Source organism: Octodon degus, unplaced genomic scaffold (genome assembly GCF_000260255.1).
Source record: "Octodon degus isolate 3935 unplaced genomic scaffold, OctDeg1.0 scaffold00029, whole genome shotgun sequence".
NCBI lineage: Eukaryota > Metazoa > Chordata > Mammalia > Rodentia > Octodontidae > Octodon > Octodon degus.
In genome coordinates this window covers 13,936,648-13,950,201 of record NW_004524605.1, presented here as the reverse complement: position 1 = coordinate 13,950,201, position 13,554 = coordinate 13,936,648, and the positions used below count along the sequence as shown (strand labels likewise).

The window sequence follows — 13,554 nt, the reverse complement described above, 5'->3', positions numbered from 1 at the left end:
ACAAAGTTCAGATTTCTCCAGGTGGGTGTTGCTTGGATCTGGCTGCTGTGCTCCACTTCTTTCTGCTGCAGCCGTTAGAGTTGAACCCTTTGTGTCTCTCTGGCAAGAAGTTCTGCATCTGAATCAGCTGGGTGGGTCTTGCCTCTAGCCTCTTTGCAGGGAGTTCTGCTGAAGGGTTCCATGCTGGGCCTTTGTTCCGGGTCTGTTCAGGATCCGGAGGGCCCCAGGTCATCTCACTCACTCGCCAGGCCTGCGCTCTAGGTCTGTTCAGGATCCCACGGCTTGAGTCATCTCACTCGCCGGGCCTGTGCTCTGAGTCTATTCAGGATCCCGCCAGGCCCTGGGTCATCTCACTCACTCGCTGGGCCTGCGCTCTGGGTCTATTCACGATGTCTCTAACCACTGTTTCATTTGCAGAAAGAAGAAGGCGAAGCAATCTCTGCCACTGGACTTCCCATTGGCCACTGCCAATAACCAGGGTGACATTAAAGCCATGTACTAAACTTAAAATGACAGAGCTGCCATCAACCAGGCCTTAGCACAGTAGCCAAGTCCTGCACATAATAAATACTGCTCTAAATCTGACGAAGGGGAGAGAACCTTTTTTGTTTCACAACCTCCTTCTGAGAAGTTGGTATTCCTGATAAAGTGCTTAAGCAATTTTCTGTGAACTTTAATGGGATTAAGGTTTGCTCAAAGAAACCAATTACCCGTATGCCCAATTACTCACACTCCGTTGCCAACTGCCAGTCAAGAGCCCAGTGACCTTTAGCCAGGCTTTCCTTTCTGTGTGTCACAGTGATTGCTTAACCACACTTTGCCTGCCCTAGAAAATATCCCTGCCAAAAGGGAATTTGGGACATAACCTTCTCAAGCCCATTTCCCTTCTACACATGATTATAATAAACCGTAGATACAGGTTCATAGCTAAACTGTCTGAAAATCTTTCTCCAACCCTTGAGACTTTCACCTGGTGCTGTAACATAAGAGAAATAAATTCATTTTTCCTTGAGTCATTACATGTTGGTTTCTATTGACATAGACTGTAATACCCTGATATTTAAGAACTCTGCTTAAATTTACTAAATGGTCATTATGTGCCAGAGACTACAGTAACAGCTTCAGTAACCAAAGTCTTTTTTTCCACAGTAAGGCTAGGTCTGACTACCTAACCAAGAACATCACACATCAATTAATAGTGGGTGTCGCAGCGGCTACAACAATACCAGCTAAAGCTTACTGAATGTTTGCAATATGCCAAGCCCAGAATGAAACCCTTTGAATATCATTCTTTACAAACTTATGAGAGATTCTTTAAAATCCATCTTTAATAACTAGCATTATTGTCTGATAGCTTTAATACATTTAGAAAATAAAATGAAATCTACTGCTTGCCTAAGAAAATTAATATTAAAACTCAACTCAATTTTATTGATAGGGACATACAGAGAAAATGAAGCTAGTCTAAAAGAGACATGACTCCCCAGAGACATATCAGCATCACTGGGTCTGAACTGGTGGTAGGAGTTTTAAATGCTTTCCAAAGAAGTGCATTATTTTGAAAAGCTGAAGAGTACCATACTACTTTGCTGGTTAGAGCTATCTCACTGATTCTTAAGAAGCCAAAGCTTTGAATGTATCTTTTGAGATTCTTTTTTAATTCTTTTTTAATCCTTTCTCTTTGGAAAAAACCCCACTTTGCAACTGAAGACTTGGCTCAGTTTTAAACCGACCTCAAATTATAAGTACAGGAGAGAGAATTAGATTTTGATTTAAGGAACAGGCTGGGCCTAGAATATTTTTACAGCCTTTTCTCTAAGGGGATGTTAAGGTCTGATATATTTGTGTCTGACTTCAGTAGGACTGGATGAGTGTTTTTGTTATTGTTATTGGTTTTGCTTTTGTGTTTCACAGGAGTTTAGTGGGGTGCTCGCTTTGGCAGCACATATACTAAAGTTAGAACAATACAGAGAAGATTAGCATGGCCCTGCGTAAGAATGACACACAAATTTGTGAAGCGTTCCATATTTTTTTTTAAAAAAAAGAGTTTAGTGGGATTGTTTGTGTCTGACAGTATTTCTAAGGTGAGGTACAAAGCAGGGCTTTCAAATTATAGGTCTGCATTGGTGCATCACGGCACAATGAATGATAAACTGGGAGGCTGCTAGCAGCTGGTATTCTGGGAACCAAAGCCTCTGAGTTCATTGCTACCAGCCATGTGAAACAAATGTGTTGCTGCTCCATGTTGACCAGTTCTGTAGAGTGCTGTAAAATTATCTGACAGTATCTAAGCCTCAATGCACTCATCTGTTAAATGGAACCAGTTCTACTACTCATGCAGTAAGACTGCCGTGAGAGTAATTCCCCAGTGTTAAAAGAGCACAGACACTGAGGGCATGCAGACTGAATGCTAACCTTTACACCACTCTTTACTATGGTATAAAGGTTGAGTAGTGATTTCATTTGTTTTTCTTCACATTTATTCAACTCTATAATGGAAGGAAAATATTATAATGGAGTTAAACTGCATGGGTTGGATTTTTGTATGGTGCCTGGCATGATACAATTGGCCTTGCTACAACCTTTAACTACCACCACCACCACTACCTCTCTTTGGCCATGTTGTCCTGTAGGTAAGGGTGGCAGTGATCAAAAAACCTCTAAAGTAGCCTTCTTTAGAAGTGTGATCTCTAGGGCCCACCAAATGGCTCAGCAGATTAAAGCACCTACAAGCAGGCACAGGGGCCGGGTTTTGATCCCAGGGCCTTCCCTGTTGGCCCCGACCCCGGAGGCACGATGAGATGTCAATTGAGACTGGGTGTGGTGGCACAGGCCTGTAATCCCAGCTCTTGTGAAGCTATAAATAGGCAGATCACTATGAGTCCAATTTAGCATTGAAACCCTGAACACTCTGTAAACCCTTCCCCAAAAATACAAAAAAAAAGAAGTGTGATCTCTAGAAAAAGGGATCTAATATTCTAGGTCCATGAGTCCAAGGAGCTAGGACCTGTCTTGAGCAATCTCATAGTGCAGGCTGTGACCTTGAGAGTGACTGCACACGGACACAGGGAGAAAGAGGCTCACATCTGCAGTACTGGTAGCCAGAGCTCTGAGCACCAGTATTCCAGCCTCGCACTGAAGGAGTGCACTGTTCTTGGAGAAACACTGACCCTCACCGAGGTAGAAACAGCTACTCCCTGGAAAGCCCTCCTAGATGAATAAGCCTATTGGGACTATGCAGAATTCAGCTTCACCAGCGACACCCTCTGGCAGCAAGAAAGAAATAGTGAGACAGTAGAGGGATTTGTCTCTGTCTCTCCTCGTGTCAAAAGAGACTGGCTCCTTAGCACTGACCTTGGGGACTGAGAAAATATCTTGGAATTCATAGCTATTTTAAGGGCCTGGAGGTATCAAGAGGATGATGTTTGGAAGGCATGTATGTGAGGAACACGTTAATCAAATATTGGAAAACTAAATCATCCATCTACTCATACATCTTTACTTCACAAAGAAGAACTAGACACTTACTATGTACCAGGAACTATTAGGACACCAAAAATAAATAGTGAACAAGATATTATTGTGTCTTGTGGTGTCGAGCAGCTCATATGAACAAGCCATATGATATGATACATCATTAAGAATTATATGAAACCATCTTTTTTGGTGTTGTTCTCACTCGTCCACCCATCTCCTGGGGTGCATCTAGCCTTCACCATGGTGTAGCAGCATCCATACACAATGCTAGTCTTACACTGCCAAATACTGACTTCTTTTTTTTTTTTTTGGTATTTTAGGGAAGGGTCTACAGATGTTACAAGGTCTCACTACATATATCAGACTCCTAGTGATTCTTCTGTTTACAGCCTCCTAAGTGCTGGGATTACAGGCACGTACCATCACACCCAGTCTCAACTGCCATCACAGTGTGCTGGGGGGGGCGGGGCTGGCATAGCTGGCCCCTGTGCCTGCTTGCAGGTGCTTTAATCTACTGAGCTACTTGTCTGGCCCTAAACACTGACCTCATCGAGCTATCAAAGGCTGACAATGACTTAAGAAGGAGTCATTCATTTGGGCTCAGACTGCAAATGCAGGAGTTCCTATTTGCATGCAAACAGCCCTGCGGTTATGACATGTCACATCATTGTCATTCATTAACACCTTTCAAGTGTAACAGCAACACAGACAGCTAAGAAATCCTAGAAAGACTGAGAATCTGAGGTGCTGCTTCAAGGAAGAACCAGAAGAGCCAATGGGATTCAGCAAGCATGTGAGAAAGACACTTCTAGGATGATGAAGAACAGTAAGGTTAGCACAAAAACCATTTTCTGCTATTTTGAAGTCCAAAGTAATAGGATGACCAGCAACAAAATGAGTGACACCTGTATTCACTTATGCAATGAACTATTTGTGTTCATTATCATGTATATCTGGAACTTTTAAGGATGGTTCATATTCACTTTTAGAAGTAGGTTGGGTCTACAACAACAATCTTACATATCCAGAAAACTCATCCACCATCAACAAGATTGGAATTGTTGAATGACTAAATGAGAATCTCTGAAGGAGAAGAGCCCTCAAAGAAGTGCATAGTGATTACTTTGGGCCAAATTCAGGACCTAGTTGAACTGGATTGGATATAAATGTTCCACGTACAATAAATAACTCCAACAATAAAGAACTCCAAGATTATTTGCAGTGAGGAGAGGTGGCTGGCAGAGGACACAACAGGGATGAGAGTTTTGTTAGTTTTCTCTCATATGGTCTACGTTGCAAACCGTATTCCCTATTTTCTTATGAAATCATCAATAAAAGCTCCATTTTTGTTCAGGCATCCTGGAGTTGAGAGTTCCCTAAGGACCTTAGCAAATGGTGTGAGCCTAAGTCATCCACAGAAGGCCTGCTGTATCTGGGTTCAAATTATAAACGTTTAAAGGGGTTGCACAGGGCCCATTTATACACCCTACTGATTAATGCCAGGAGTTTTTCACAGTGATGCAAAGGTTTGGTTCAAACCCTGTTGTTTCTGTTGTAACTAGTCAATATTTTATATTCCAATGCTGTGTGCCTGCTTTCTGACCATGAAGACATTCAATACTTGAAGCTAGGGGAACACAGTAGGTATAATTTTTCCATTTTCTAGAGAAAAATGACTCTTGCCCAACATAGCTAGAAAATTCAAACATAGTGACCTGTGAAAATGTCAGGAACCAGAGAACCTCACTCTCCAATTGCACAAACCACAAGGTCTGGGAGACACATCTAAGTACACAGCACTTCATGTAGTTGATTTTCACAAAGATATTCCTTTCTTATCTTTCTATCAGAAGACCTTGAGACTCCAGCGGATGGCACTGCTACATTTGAAAATTTTGGGTCCTCAAGCCAGGTTCTGAACCTAACAGTAGAAAGAATAGCAGAGCATTTTCCAAGGGTTTCTAGAAGACACTTGCCCACATCACACCTTCATGGGTGTGTATCACCAAGAGGGCCACAGAAGGCTCAGGATATGCACAGTATGATTTCTTGGAAAATAATCCAAATCATAAAAGTCACAATCAACCAGATTCAGTGACTATTAGCATCCTCATTATAATCTCCACACCATTTGACATACTAAAGAGCTCTACCCTTAGTCCAAGATAGATTGCCAGCAATTGCCAGTCACTTATGTTTCAGGGCTAATGGGAAAAGCCATACTGTTTTGTGGCTTTTCCTTTCCACAAACATGCTCATGCCTTGGTGAGTCAATTACCCCCATGACTCCTATATCCATTTACAGTAATTTCTATTAAGAAAAGTTCCACCTCTTGCACTAATGGGAGCTTCAGTGATCAACTCAAGGTCCCTTGCTACTATGTTTAGGTACAATCCCTGCTGGACCTCCAGGACCTCTTGGCAGAACAGAAAAATGGATCATAATGGTTTTCATTAACGCTCCTACACCCACCTCTCTTATAGACAGAAGTCAACATGTGTGACAGCCAGCAAATCAGCCCTGGGAACAATGGCTGTAGTTGTCATTGTCTGGCACAACACATGTGCCATACACAATGGGATTTTATTCAACAGCAACCTTACATTAATTATATTTTTCACTGCTAATACTACTGCATTGATTTAAATAGCTCCTTCCATGCTGCTGGTCCAGAGTAAAAACAGACATGTCCACTGCTAACTGCATTACAATGAAAGATTCCATTAAGCAATAAATTATAGGCACCACTTTTTCCAGTGGTACAATCTTATTTTGTGACAGCCAGAGGACCAACAGGGAAGAAGGAAGAACTAAAACATAATTCATATATAAAATGGGAGAGAAAAAGCAATAGAGAATTATGCCAAAGTTTAATACGAGTGATAGGACTACTGGTTGGCCCTCTCTCCAGAAAGCCTGAATTCTAGAAACTGAGAGGGGGAAAAAAGGGCCTCAAGACTGTTTGTTTGTTTATTAGTTTGTTTGTTTGTTTGTTTGTTTTGGCAGTCCTGAGGAATGAGTCCAGAGCCTTCAAAGGAACTACATCCTTACCCTTTCTCTTTATTTTTTATTATGAGACAGTCTTACTAAATCACTAAATTGCCCAGGCTGGGCTCAAATTTGCAATCCTCCTGCCTCAACTTCCAGAGTAATCTTCAAAATCCTGGCATTACAGGCATGTGCCACCACATCCAGCTCAAGATAGAGGTTTTTTGTTTTCGTTTTTGGTTTTTGGTTTTCTATGTATTTAGTACAGGGTCTCCAGAGTCTCACTACACAGATCGGACTTGTAGTGATCCCTCCTGTTTTTCAGCCTCTCAAGTGCTGGAGTTACACGCATGTGCCACCACATCCTGGTGTGCTGTGCTGGCCCTGCTTCTGGGGCATGCTCTCAATCCCCTTCCCAGCATGCCCCAGGAGCAGGGCCAGCACAGCACACCATGATCCAACCCTCAGCCTTTGAGTCTGCTGAAGAAGGTGCTTTAATCCGCTGAGCTATCTGGCTGGCCCCTCAAGATAGACGTTTTAAACAGAGCCCCTTCCTTGTTCCCACACAACAGCAGAGACGAGAGCTTGTTAGAAACATAGAATTCTGGGCTTCACTCAGATCTACTGAAACAGAGAGGGTGTTTTAACGTGCAAGTGGCATGCATGTACATCAAAATTAAAGAAACATTACTCTAGCTAATTAAAGTATGAAAAAAAAACAGACTCCTCCTAATAATAGAAGACCAGCTGGAATAAAGTTTGGCTAAAACTGTTAAGCCTAACCAGGAACATTAAGAAAAAAGTAGCAATTAACTGTTTTAAATGCACTACAGGGCCTCTTGCCCCTGAATTTTAAGACAGAGGCAATTGGTGTCATATAATTTGCTAGGTGATGTAAAGATTTGTTTCATTAGTGATTTTTTTCTTTTACATGTTTTATGTTCTATAGTTTTTAAAATCAACATCATCCAGGCAACATTAATATAGAAGATACATATTACATTTCAATAATTTTTGTACTATTCATTGAATCCAGAACTTTCACACTGAGCGACATCTCCAGCTTTTTTCTTTTTTTCTTTTTTTGAGACAGTCTTGCTAAGTTGTTAACTTGACCAGACTAGGTTCAAACTTGCCATCCTTCCACCTCAGATTCCCTGAGTGCTGGGATTATAGGTGCGCACCATCACACCCTGCACATCTCAGTAAGCTTTAACAGATGTACACCTCAGTGTATTCATCATCATAATCGGATAGAAAAACTCCAATCAGCTATTTAAAAGAAAAAAAAGATACATAAATAAATAAATAGGGCTGGGGAGATGGCTCAGTAGAATAAGCGCTTCCCTGGCAAGCACAAGGGCCTAAATTCAATCCCTGGTTCCGCTAAATAAATAAATAAATAAAATAAATAAATAAATAAATAAGAAAATGCTCAATACCATTAACATCAGAGAAATTCTAATCAAAACCCCCATGAAGGGCCGGGCAAATAGCTCAGTGGATTAAAGCGCCTGCAAGCAGGTGCATGGGCCAGGGGTTTGATCCCCAGGCCTGCCATGCCAGCCCCACCCCCAGGATGCACTGAGACCACAATTCAGATTGGGTGCAGTGGCGCGTGCCTATAATCCCATCTCTTGGGAGGCTGTAAGCAGGCAGATCAGTACGAGTCCAATCTAGTAGTGAGACACTGAACACCCTATAGACACTTCCCTAAAATATATATATATTTAAAAAAAAACACCATGAAATATCATTTTATCCCAGTGAGGATGTCCACTGAAGCCTTTTTACAAAACTGAAGATAGAGAAACAACCTATGTAACCATCAATAGGTGAATAGATAAAGAAAATACAAGTGATCTCACATATGCACGTGAGTAGCAGTTAGTCCTAAAGAAGTAAATTCTGCCATTTGCAAAACCATGGATGAACTCAGAGGACATTGCACGAAGTAAAATAAGTCAAACACAGAAAGATAAATTCTATACAATCTCATTAATATGTGGATTCTGGAAAAGCCAAATTCATAAAAGCAGAGACTAGAATAGCACGTACCAATGCTCAGAATGCAGAAAATGCAGACATTTGTGGAAGAGTAGCAATTTTAAATTATAAGATGAACAAGTTCTAGGGATCTAACATAGAGCATGAGTGGTATTAGAAGCATTCATTTGACATGAAAAAATTGTCATGCATTGTATATGTACATTAAATTATCACATTGTAAACTTGAATGCATAAAATATGTTAATTAAATATTTTTAAATAAAAATACAGATATGTATCTAAAGGTGATCATAAAAAAGAACCCCTGGAGTATTTTACCTTTTCAACATTTTAATAAGATTATTCTTATGCCTAATATATTAAAATTCAGGCAGCACAAGGTAGCATACACTGTTAGTGCTAGAACTCTAGGAGGATGAGGGAGGAAGATTGGAAGTTAGAGTCAGCCTTGGAAAATTAGCAATTCAAGTTCCATTATTTGAATATTATAGGTGTGTGAACTCAGCAAAATATTCTAAAAGAGTCCAGTAGTCCATAATAGTATTGGGTCTTCCGCTTGACTGGCAATGTCAGAAATTGTTGACCTGAGTTCCCTACAGCTCAACATAACACCATGGCTTTACTTCTTGTACTTTGTTTTTATACTTTTCTGCTAGATGGTTAAAACCAAGGTAAAGCAGGACCTATGCAACAAGAGTTGTAACTTTTGGGTCTGATAAGGTCAGTGAAATCCCCTCAGGATTTATCTTGAGATCCTGTACCTCAGATTGTACAATCTTTGTCAATGTCAGCCACGTGTATTCAAAGTGGTTAGGTTAGATATATAGTCACATTATCTTAATGAATAGAGGGATTTGTTCTAATAGTGTTTGTAAATAGAATATCATGTCCGCATCTTGTACAGCAATTAACCACTAGGAAGAATGTATGAAATGTGTTAATTATTGAATCTGTCCCACCAATTTGGTTTGGAACTGTCTCATTGCTATTTGTTTCTCCATAAAATTATGGGGAAAAAACAAAATAGGATAGATATAGAGCTGCATTCTCTTAATTCAATGAATAGAGAATTCTTCATGGAAGAACAGGTAATAGTGTCTAATCCTGTCTCTGTACAGGATATCATGTCTGCATCTTATAAAATTAATAACCACTAATATGCAATGTATTAATTATTGAAACTGTGCTAATAATAGGTTTTGAAACTGTCTTCTTGCTATTTGTTTCTCAATAAAATTACTTTTAAAAAAAGATGTCTACAAAAATAACCCAAAATAAAAAGACATCTACTGCAATTTGAAAGTGAAAAAAAGAAAATTAGCAATTCAGCGAGACCCTGTTCCAGAACAAAAAAGAAGAAAGACTAGAGATCTAGCTCAATTCAAAGGTCGTGATTCAACACTTAGTACCATAAAAATAAAGACAAATAAAAACCTAGAGCTCTAATTCTATTTTGTAGATTTCAGTTATAATTGACTCTAATTGAGTAAAAGCACACTTTGGGGACCTTCCTACAATAACTTGGCAATTTTAATATGTTCTCTTTATGAATAAAAATCTGTGTTTTAGGGAAAAAGTTTTCCAACTGGCTTTTAAAAGGATCCCCAGAGGATGCTGGGGATAGTGACTGACATGAAGAAAACCCAGCATTCGCCATAAGGAATTCTCATCTGCATATCCGCCGAGGCCCCTTTCAGGAGCTGTCTGGGGACTAATGCTGTATTTGGAGGCAGGATGCAGAACAGCAGGGAAAAGCTCTCCCTCTGCGTCTTCCTCTGAAGCCTCCCTGTCTGATGTGGGTGCTAGCGAAACACAAGCGTGCCATGTGTTGAATGAGACTAACGTTGGCTATTACTCATTAAAGCACTTACTAAACACGCACTTCTCTGATTGTTTAATAATTAAAGGAAACTATGTACTCATGAGAGATGAAGAGAACGTGAAGGAACATTCAGCTCTTGCCAACTGATTTTTTTTTTGTACAAAGCCTACAGGGTCAGTCAGCAATGGTTGTGAAAAGGGAGGGGAACATTGTACTTGGGGGAATTTATGACTTGTGAACTCAAAGAATAAGAGGAATTTTCACATACTTAAGAACGAAGAAACTAGCAAGCACTTCTAGATACACAAAAGTTCAAACTTAGAAACAAACATGAGTAGCTTGGAGTAGTTGAGCATTTTATCAAACTTTTTTTTAATTTAAGTCCACAGTAAGAAATATACTTCACACGACCCAACTCACACATGTATTATTTCATAAAATAATAATGCCATTACTGTTTGATATTTTCTATCCACTCCATCTATCCCATTACAGTACTTTCACTAGGTTTATGATCAGCTCTTGCTGACAGTTTAAGTGCTAGTCAGTAGCTGTCCAATGAAACATGGGTGGGAGGGTCATCTCAGGAAAAATGAAATTTGATCATCTGAAAAAAATAGATGGATTAAGGGACTATGAGCAAAATTATCTAGACTCAAAATGATGAACACCACATGTTCTAGCTGGCATGCAGAATCTAAAAACAATGGTGTATCAGTCACAGTTTTACTTGAGAAACAGATATAACATAAGATATACAAATACATATATGGCTGGCAAGTTAGCTTAGTGGACTAAGAGCCTGCTTAGGCAAGCACAGAGATGGGAGTTCAATCCCCAGCACCAAATGTGGTGCCAGCCCCACCCCCAGGCTCACTGAGCCAGCCACCACACAACTGTGATCCCAGCGCTGAAAACTGGAGGATCACTACACATCGAGCTGCATGGTGAGACCCTGTACCAAACACATACAAATAAAAATATATAAGAAATACCAAGGTTGGCTTGTGATGGCCAGCTACAGAGTTGGATGAGGAAGTGTGCAGAGTACAGGCACACTGCAGGCTGAAGGGTTCAGGCCAAGGTCTATAGCTCTCAGCAGTCTTCTGTGCAAGTCTGTATCCAGAGGCCAGTGGGTCTGCGATGGAAGGCTGAAGAGTCTGCCTGAAGGTTGAAGGATCCAAGGTGGACGGCAAAGGGTCTGTGGTAGAAGGCAGGAGACAATCCAAGCTACAAGTGAAGACTGGAACTCCTCCAAAGAACAGAAGCCAGCCCACCCTCCCCATTGCCCTGTTATACTGCCCAGGCGAAGAGCTGCCCTGGGGTGGGTCCTCTACACCCTAAGATGTAGAATTGCTGAGCTGACTTAGCTACGCTTTGAAGCTTCTCAAATTGACACCATCAACCAGCCACTATAGGTAGGCTTCTAATCTTTAGGATGATTATCAAATGCCCTAGAAATGAATAGAAGATTGTGTTTGTTTCCTTAAGTTACTATAATAAAGTATTGCAAATAAAGAGGCTGAATGCAATTCCAAAGTATTCTTTCACAGTTGCAGAAGTTAAGAGTCTGAAGTCAAGCTGTCAGTGGAGCCGTACTTTTTCTTCTCTGCGAGAAGAGAGATAGACTCTTTCTTTACTTTCTTCTACCTTCTGGCTATCAGGTCTCTATGTTTTGCTTCTGCTGTCACACGGGGCTCTCCCTTTGTGGATCTGTCTTCACGTGGCATTTTCCTTTTCTTAAAAATACACTACATATATTAGATTAGGACCCCTGTAAAAACTTCATCTTTATTGTACTTGCAAAGAGCCATTTCTAAATACGATCGCATTCACAGACATGGATGTGAACATAAACATACGTGTTTGGGGCACACAATTCAATCCATAACAAGATTATGTAGAATAAACTTCAAAGTAAATTTGTATACAGCAAAGTTCCTCCACTGCCTTACCATATAAGCCTTTATAACATCAAAAATGCTAATGGGTTTATTGATGTAACTCACATTTTCTAGATCTCTCTCTAAACTTTCCCTGCTCCAACACAATATACATCATATAAAACTCCGAAAACTTCTTGAAGAGAACTTAACAAGCTGTTTTTTGTTTCCCTAATGTGAACATTTTCTATGGTAACCACACTGACCAGCTTCACTCTTCTGCCCTACACCATCTTTCTGGGGAAACTAGGTTCTAAATCTGCAGGTTCTATGTACTGGTGAGACAGCACTGTCTTGGCCTCATTACTGCATGAGTACAGGACTCAGTCACCTTGTACATCATGTGAAGAAAATAATAGCACCCTTTTGACAAGGGCCATGTGCATAAATGATGTAACACCAGTGAGGACCACACTGAGAACAAATAGCCTCTCAGAAATGCTTGACAGATGGCAACTGTCCTAACTGTTATCTCTGAATAGTGTGAGCTTCCTTAGGTGACAAGAGAGGTATAAGTAAATTCTATGGTGAGTTTTAGAATAGCTTTGTTTCTGTTATTTTTGTTTGGTTTGGGATTTTGTAAGACAGGGTCTTGCTATGTATGCCACACTGGTCTTAATTCTCAATCTTCCTGCTTCATCCTACCAAGTCCTGGGATTACAAGCAAATGCCACCAGTCCCAACCTGAATTTTATAGCTACCTTAAGTGATATTTTTTCAGTACCAGATAGTAAACCCATGATCTTTTACATATGAGGCACACTGTGCACCACTAAGCTGCACCTCCAGTCCTTTTTATAGTTTTAGATAGGGTCTCACTTAGTTGTTTAAGTTGGCCTCAAATTTGCCTTTCTCCTGCCTCAGCCTTACAGAGTGCTGTATCACATATGTACCTACCACACCTGATCTATTTGTTTAAAAATATCTGGTGCCCAGTTGTAATTCCAGCACTCTAGGAGGCTGGGGCAGGAAAACTGCATGTTCCAGCATAGCCTGGACTATTTAGTGACTTAGCAAGACCATATTTCTTTTTAAGAAAATGTATTTTTCCATAATTTTATTGAGAAACAAATAGCAATGAGACAGTTTCAAATCAAATTGGTAGGACAGTTTCAATAATTCACACATTGCATACTCTCTTCCTAGTGGTTAATTGCTGTGCAAGATGCAGATATGATATCCTATTTACAAACACTAGTACAACAAATCTCTATTCATTAAGAGAATGTAACTATCTAATCTAAGCATTTTGAATACACAGATACAAAATGGACATTCATCTGTATCCCCTTTTTTATTTAGTTCCATCATTT

General features: G+C 40.2%; 1 non-coding gene across 1 annotated transcript; it reads left to right on the top strand.

Annotated features, from left to right (window-relative positions):
* Window positions 1-1,926: 1,926 nt before the first annotated feature.
* Window positions 1,927-2,032, top strand: LOC111816314. The gene has a single exon (XR_002820742.1). It is a non-coding gene; the product is annotated as a U6 spliceosomal RNA (small nuclear RNA).
* The last annotated feature ends 11,522 nt before the right edge of the window (window positions 2,033-13,554 follow it).